This window comes from Manis pentadactyla, chromosome 11, assembly GCF_030020395.1.
Source record: "Manis pentadactyla isolate mManPen7 chromosome 11, mManPen7.hap1, whole genome shotgun sequence".
Classification (NCBI taxonomy): Eukaryota; Metazoa; Chordata; class Mammalia; order Pholidota; family Manidae; genus Manis; species Manis pentadactyla.
Genome location: NC_080029.1, coordinates 43,112,787 through 43,120,508, shown reverse-complemented (window position 1 = coordinate 43,120,508; position 7,722 = coordinate 43,112,787).

Below are 7,722 nucleotides of genomic sequence, written 5' to 3'. Positions count from 1 at the left end.
CAGATACTAATGGGAAGCTTGGGAACACTTAAATAAACATTCAGGCATATGGTGAGTCAGTGCTCTGGAAGGCAAATTTTGAAAAATTCATTAGGAAGCAAGGGAGAAATCCTCTTCCTTGTAAGCAGTTTAGAACTGGGTAATGCAAGGGTGTCTGGATCTTTCCAGCAGCCTAATTGTCTCTTCAGGCCTTAATCAGCATTTTGTAGCATCTCTCTGTCCCTCCTCTTAAGAAAAAATTCTAAAAGGGCATTGGTGAATGCCATGGAGAGAGAGAGAGAGAGAGAGAGAGAGAGAGAGAGAGTGTGTGTGTAGGGGAGATAGCAAAAAACAAAGCTCCCTCTGAAGTAATCTTGTCCCCCTTCAAGAATGAAGGCCTTTATCTTCCCCACTGTTGGGAATACTGCTAGCAGACAGTCCTCACCTGTCAGCCCCCAGCGGGAAGTAACTCAGCCAAAGAGAGCTGCTTTGCTCAGTTACATCCTATCTTGCCAATGGGTTTCAGCCCCGGGAAAGTTCACTATGGATTCAATGTGACCAAACAACAATGGAACATTCTTGGGGTGAAAGGGTTATACCCAACTTTATTTCCATGGTGGCAGGTCAATCACTAGAATCCCATCCACTCAGAGCGAGTCTACATGCAGCAAACTGGTCTCTGCCTCTGGGCCTCTGCCCGCACAGCCATCCTTGGTACTGTCACCTCACCAGTCTCTGCTCTGCCCTCCTGCAGCCTTGTAGCCATGCCACTGTGTCATGCAGATCACTGGGCAGGGCTCTTTATATAGAGTCAATAACAACGTATTGCCCACATGTGTGCAGTGAGCTAGCCAACCAGGGCCAGGTGAGAATCCTGGCCACAGGAACCTTCACTTTCTCCATAAACCCCTTCCCAGAGCAGCTCATATTGAAAGCCTGCTTGATGGGGTTGTATAAGGCCTGGCTACCCTGCCCCAAATCTGAAGAGAAATTTAGTCCCAGAACTCATTTGTGAGACTCACTGAGCCTTCATGGAGGCTGCATCTCAACTCAGCTTCCCTCTCTGCTCAACCCTGCTTCCCGAGAGTACTTCCTAATAAACTTCTGCATGCCAGTCTCCAGCTCAAGGTCAGCTTCCTAAAGAGCCCCACTTGCAACAAATGACATGTCTGGAAGGGGTCAGAGATGTGCAGAAACCAAGGTGCTTTTCATAAATAGCTTCAATACCAACCACCTTTGCATCTCCTTCAATCAGGGACAGATAGGCTCTGGGACTGGGGCAGGAAAATGAGAGCTACTGCCAAAGTGTAGGTTTAGAAGGACAAGGAAAAGGGCTGAGCCCAATCAAAATGAAATCTTAGGGTGAAAAGCACCTCATGACTTGGATTCAAATCATGTCTGTATTTGACTTTGGATGAGTTATTTAAATACTTTATACTTCAACTTTCTCATTGGGAAAATGGGAATAATAAAAGCTACTCTGTATATTTGTGGTGATGCTTATACAGCAGTTGCTGTGACATGATGTACTCAAATTTGTCCTCCTCCTTATTATTTATTTAATGCTAAAGTATTCAGAGCCTCAAGGGCAGAGCTTTGAGGTGATACTTGTAACATCAACTGGTCAGCTCTCTGGAGTGTGGGATTTCAAGGGTGGAACGTAATGTAAAACTATGCAAACAGTGGCTGCTACATGGGTTGAGGAACCTCCTCTGATCCTGTTAACTTTGACCCTTGCCCTGTCATCTTTAAGTCCCAAGTGGCTACCAAAATCAGGCCACCAGTAGTTCTTGGACAATAAGGTTCTACAACTGGAGGAGTCCTGTGTGTGGGAATGACACCAAGAGACAAACACTGCATGCTCTCACTTATCTGTAGAAGCTAAAGTAGTCAAACTCATAGAAGCAGAGGGTAGAATGGTGGTTGCCAGAGGCTGGGAGTGGGGGTCAGGGTGGGGGGTGGGGAGATGTTGGTCAAGAAGTACAAAGTTTCAGCTATGCGTGGTGAATGAGTTCTGTAAATCTAATATACAACACAGTGGTATAGTTAACAGCACTGTATTGTATATGTGAACTTTGCTAGGAGGGTCGATAGTAAGCATTCTTACCACAAAAAGAGAAAAAGAGAAAATAGTAACTGTATGAGGTGATGTATATGTTATCTTGATTGTAGTGATCATTTCTCAATGTTGATGTATATAAAAAGATCAAGTTGTATACCTTAAGTATACATATTTTTTATTCATCAATTATACTTTAATAAAGCCATTTAAAAGAGAGAGCAAGATTCCAATCCCTGCTCTCTACATCCCAGTCCTCACCATCCTTGTCTCCCAGTCTCCCAGCTGATGACAGAGAGGGGCAGACTTGATAACTATGAATTCTTGGGCTGGAACAATTGCTGCCAGACACTTCTGCATCTGCCATCCTTCTCTGAGGTCTGCTATGGTAGGAATGTAGGTAAAATGAAATAATTGCAAAAGAAGAGTGAAAAAATGCAGTAGCTCCAAAAGGAAACAAAAATCAGATTTAACCTAGAATAGAAAATATACAAATAATGTATATCATATTCATAGCTATTTGTGACTTATTACTGATAGAAGTTGACACATAAAAGGTTGCAAAAGGTATTCTTTCCCTAAGTTAGAGTCAATGGCATTGCCATAATAATGTCACTTGAGCTCATTTGATTCTAGATACTTTCTTGAGTGAAAGAGAAATGAGTAAGGTTCTGGCTAATCCAGGAAATGTGCAAGGGGGTGTGTCAACTGAATATCATAGATTGTGTATTGCAGCAGAAAAGAAGTTGGAGAGCTCCCAAGAATGAACTAGGTGTTGGTGATCATAATTTTCTTCCAGTTTGGTACTGGTTCTTGGCTGCTCCCATTTTATTTTAGTAGATACTCTTCAGGAGTAGCTATTTGACATATTTAACAATCAATTAAGGAAGAAGGAATGTTGATGGAGTCAAGAGTCTCTAAGTAAGACAATAAAGGAAAATTATTTAAAACTGGAGATGAGTATTTTTCAATGTCTTTTCTAACAACCTTCCCTGACTTCCCTTTATCCAAAGCCACTAAAGATAGCTAAACACTTAACAGTTTGTCATGGCAGTGAGACACCCAAAGGCATTGAGCAATGTAATGTGTCAGCTATGACCTACAGTAGCCCGTATTTGCAGAGCAGCTCCTTTTTTCATTGGGTTTGACTGAGATGATTACCGTAAACTGGTCTCCACATGGGCACCTCAGGAATTTATTTTTAAACCAAGATGGTATATTTGTTATAGGATTTTGACCCTAACTTATTACTATAAGCTGGAGTCTATAGAGAACCACAGGATGTTGAGGCATGGCATAGCATCTTTATAGTGGTTATATAGTGGCTTTGATATTAAGAAGCCTGGGTTCAAACCCTCCTGAAGCCACTTACGAGCCACGAGTGATCCTGAAGGGTTTAATCTCTCAGAGTATCTGGTTTCCTTTTCTGTAAAATGAACAGAAAAACAGTCCTGTTTCACAGGGAAATAGAAATGATTAAGTAAAACAATGCGGGTAACAGCCTGACCCAGAGTAAGTATTTAATTCCTGTGACTTGCTTGTATTTTTTTTATTATTAGTGGAAAGAATCAGGTCTTTTCATTTTGCATAATAAAAGAAAACTAGGACCTGTTATTTTAACATGAAGATCTGAACATTATGTTACTTTCTAAGATAGGAATTTGGGCAAGAAAATCAAACTGTGGACACAAACTTTTCAGTGGGTTATAACCCAGAAAGCTGTCTGCAGAGTCTTGTGGTCATTCTACACTCAGCCTGAGATCCGTTGTCTGACAGGAAGGGCTGCATTTCTTACTGAAGAGCTCTGAGGATCCTGGATAATACCTTGTTCCACCTGGATTGAGTTACTAATATTCCTTACAAGGCTCTCTGCTCAAGGGTAGATGCTTACTATTCACTTATTTATGGAAATTAAATCTTTCCTTTTACATTTAATCCACCCTTCAGAGAGCTGGCACTTTAATAAAACAAATGGGATGGTATATTTTTTAAATTAAATTTCCAAATTATGAGGATATGTGTGATAAGGAAAAATTCTAAAATGTCCTAAATTAAGTGACACAAGGGCTGGAGAATGAGGGGGAGAAACAAGGGAAGGTCATCAGTTAGTAGCTGCTGACTGTTGCTAACCAGAAATACCATGTTCCTGGATGAAGTCATTTTAACAATCATGTAGAAGGTCCCCAGAACCACTGCATCCGCCTTGTGTGCATGAACAGTGTCTGACCATCATCAACAACCAAACTATGAGCCTTCTCTATGGACTAACCACCTACCCTGGACTTACCCCACTTGCCGTTAGCCCACCTTCCTTATCTATAGCTGAGGTGAATGAATTTAAATAACTTTCTTTCCTTGAGACCCTTATAAATGTGCCCTGTCTGGACGACAGGTTGTTTCTGTTAACTGGCCTTGCTGCTGGTGAAACAGAAACTTCCCGTCCCCAGGACTCAGTCCTTTTTTCTTCCTAGCATCTGGAAAGGCTCAATAAACCCTTTTAGTTCAGAGATCTCTTGGTCTCCAGAGTTTTTTATTTGTCAGTATATATACTTTTAAACACTTTGTTTTGAAATAATTTCAAATTTACAGCAAATTTGGAACAAAAAAAAATGGCACAAAGAACTCATATGTCTCATCAAGATATCCCAATTGTTAATGTGGGGACCCACTCAGAACCTCAGAGTTGGTATAAAGATTATTTTAAACTCAGGGTATCTGGGAATCAACAGATGCAGAAAGAAGCCTTTTTGAAGCTTCCCTTATCTAACTACAATCAGCAACTTCTGGTAAATAAGGCTACCATAAATTCCTTTTCTTGGCAAATCTACTCCCAGAAGGGAGAACGAGAATAAAACTTATCCCTTATTCATTCTTTGGAGTTTTATAGCCCTGAAGGAGTCCAGAAGACCATTTATACCTACATAGACAAACATTACCACTAACTTTCTTAACCCACAATTGTTCTCCTAAAAATCCATTTGTCTTTTCTAAAGAAACCTATTTATTCTTCCCAGAAACGCCTTTTCTCCCCCACTCCCTTCTTTCCCCCTACTAAGTTAGATACAGGCTTTAACTTAAACCATTTACTGAGACAGCTACTTCTTTTGCTAGTTCCCATGTGTACACAAATAAGCCTTTTTTCTCCTATTAATCTTTTGTCAGCCTAATTTGAAGGCCCCAGGGAAATAATTTATCAGTAGAGAAGACAAGTTTTTCCTACCCTACATTAACATTTTACCACACATGCTTAATAATTTCCTCTCTGTTATATGTATTAATTTTTATATATTTTTATTTATATATAATATATGGTACATAGTTATATTAATAATATATGTATTATAATATATATTTACTTATATATATATTTATTTTATATATTCTTACATATTTTTTTCTAAATAACTTGAAAATTATAGACAAGATACCCCATTGCTCCTTAATATTTCAATGTGTATTTCCTAAAAATAAAGACTCTCTCTTACATAACCAATAAATACTCTCTTACATAACTGTAGGTAGTTAATGTTGAACAATACTATCATCTAATCTATAGACATCACTAAAAATTTGCTGATTGTCCCAATAATGACCCAGTTACATCTTTCATAGGTCAAGGATCCAGTCTAGCATCATGTATTGCATTTAGTCATCCTAAGGATTTCTTTTAGTCTTCCTCAACCCAGAACAGCTCCTCCACCTTTCCCTATCTTTTATAACATTGGCAGTTTTTAAAGTTTGCTCTGTAAAACTCTGGGTTTGTCTGATGTTTTCTCATGGTTAGATTCAGATTATACATTTCTTGTGTTTTCAGTGTATAACATTAGGAGGCACATGATATTTATTTGTCCTATTACTGTTGATGCTCACTTTTGTCTCTTGGTTAAGATGGTATCCGCCTGGTTACACCAGCAAAAAGTTAGTAACTATTATGTACTTGTTTATTAATAAACAGTGAATAAGTACTTTGTGGCAAGATGCCTTGAGATTTTGTAAATATCATGCTCCTTATCAAATTTTCATCTATTAGTTTAGCATCCATTGGTGATTTTTGATTAAATCAATTAGTAACATGGCAGTTGCCAAATGGTGATTTTCTTAATCTATTATTCCCTCTATATTTATTATTTGGCATCCTCTTATAAGATAGAGCTTTTCATTTCCCCTCATTTACTTACATATTAATTCATTTATATATATAATATAGGCTCAGAACTTCTATTTTATTCATGTTGTTACCTGTACTGTTTTTATTGAATAACCCCTTCAAGTTTGCTACTGTGTCTTTTTGACATGTCCCCATAATTCTTTGAGCACTCCCTTACTTTCTGGCATAACATGATATCCTAGGCTCATCTGCCATTTCCCTGCCATAGCCCTGCAGTCAGTCATTTCTTTAGAACCTTGGTTTCTCTTACTGGAGAATGTAATTTATAAACCATGATCTTGGTGCTAATTGGTACTGGGGTGTCATTGCTTTTAGGTTTAGGTGGTGAAGTAATTTAAAGCAAATGCTTACTTCATTATCATTTTATCCAGAAATAGTTCAGTAACTAAATCTTAACATGCAAGGATTTAAAAACAACCCAATGCCATGACCAACCCTAATAATAATAATTTATTCATGATATTTTAATAATACCTAACTCCCCTTCCATGCTCGAATGTTTCCCATTGTCTAAAAATTGTCCTACAATGGATTTGTTTAGATTAGAGTCAAACAAGGTACACGTGCTGCCTTATTTCCTAAGTCTCTTTTAATCTGTAACCATTCTCCTCCCACCTTTTAAAATTCCATTTATGTGTTGGAGAAATTGGGTCATTTTTTTGCATACAAATTGCTATCTTCTAGAGTTGGCTGATTGCCTCCTCGTCCAACTTGTTCTTTACTCATTCTTTTATGCCCTTGTTCTTTTACATGATCTTTTATTTCCTACAAACTGATAGCCAGCTATGGATTTGATCAGAATCAGATACAACCTCTTTGGCAAGAATAGCTCCTAGGTGGTGATGTGTTTCTTATGGTGTCACATCAAAAGACGTAAATGTCCATTTTTAGTGATGTTAAGATTGATCAGCTGATTAGACTGTTGGGAGACAATTCTCCATGGGGCTTTTGCATTTCTTTATGTTTTGCAAGAAGAGGCTTTAACTGCCCTTTGTCTACATTATCTTTTCAAGGATGTTTGTATAGTGAACAGTCTTGGAAAAAGGAGACAGTGTCTCCTGCTGGAGCAAAGGGCAGACAAACTTACTGTAAAGTATAAAATGTCAGATTCCCCTAAACCCAAGATTCCTTTCCTCCAAAGCAACCCACTCTGTGTTCATCTTAACCCTCTTTATGTCCCTTTATGACTCTGACCCAGAGTCTGTATCTTCTAGCCGCTTCCATGGAATTGTGGCATGTTAATTTGTTAGTTTGCAAATAGAGTAAAATCTCAAATTCTTCACAGCTGTTGATATATACTTCAATAAAAAATAAAAGCTTGGTCAGTGAATTCAGGTGGTATCAGCCTGATCTCTCCATTACAAAACTCCCATCAGGTGAAAAGCTCTAAATCTACCATTTCTACTCTAATTCTACCATTTTGTTTGCATTTATTAGTAGGGATGTTTCTATGAAGAAGGAGTTTCTTTCAGCAACTATTTGATTATGCTAAAATCCAATTTATACAGGAAAGGCA